Source organism: Nematolebias whitei, chromosome 6 (genome assembly GCF_014905685.2).
Source record: "Nematolebias whitei isolate Nwh7 chromosome 6, NemWhi1, whole genome shotgun sequence".
Lineage (NCBI taxonomy): Eukaryota > Metazoa > Chordata > Actinopteri > Cyprinodontiformes > Rivulidae > Nematolebias > Nematolebias whitei.
Window position 1 is genome coordinate 5,416,465 of NC_056503.1, and position 1,022 is coordinate 5,417,486.

Sequence of the window (1,022 nt, forward strand, 5' to 3'; positions counted from 1 at the left end):
TTACATAAACGTAAGGTTTTAGCAAATATTACAACAATAAAACACACAAGATCGATGCGAGACTTAACATTTATTGTTCCAAGTTTTGTTACAGTAGTCGCTGTTATTTAATCAAAAACCAGCAACAACTTGGCTACAAAAATAACTTAATCCAGCATGTCAAAAGTAGAACAAACACATTTTAAATTCATGTCAGAAAAAGGGAAATGTCGTGACAAATAACACACACAGGCGTCAAACGTAAGCAGCTTACAACGCAGACATTTTAAGGCACTTGCTGAACACGAAGGTTATAAAAACTAAACAGAACTCATATTCTTCAGTGATAATAATCTTTAAATATTTATGCATTAACAACAGGCAGTGCAACATTACTTTGTCTTTGACGCCAGAATCAACATTTAAAGGGGATTATTTTAATGTCTGAAAATGACATGGGTTCTGCAGTAAGTGATCAGCTGCTCCAAAGTTAAAGAAGTTTTTATTTCAAAACATCAAAGTTCATGCTCAATATTCCAGATAAAAACCCCAACAGTAAGAAAGGAACTGTCCAGAAGGAAGCTAGCGTTGCCTTCATGCTCTCCAGGAACCACTGACATCCATTACCCTTGTTGAGAACAAAACCCAAACGTAAGTAGAAGCCATGTTTCCCACCTCAGTGACAACGTGTAAACCAGAGCTCCAGCTTGAACGCTGCAGCAGCACATTCAGAACTCAGGTACCCACAAAAACATCACATTCTTCCTATGGAGTCTGGGGGTCGCCAGTACTGACCATAGACGTGCATCACACAGACACTGGCAGGTTTGTCTAGAGTAGAAAATGATAGAACACGGCTGCTTTTCTGAGTAAATTATGAACAAAGGTTTGGTTCAGTCAGCTGTGCCCATGAGTTAAAGATGAACGATGAAGACAGCGTAATGACACTTCTCATCGTTGTTACAAAGAGAGGATGGTGCCACCCGTCCTCTGCATCTTCCCTTAAACTACCGGTAGTCTCTCCCGGGGCTGCGACTGCAGGC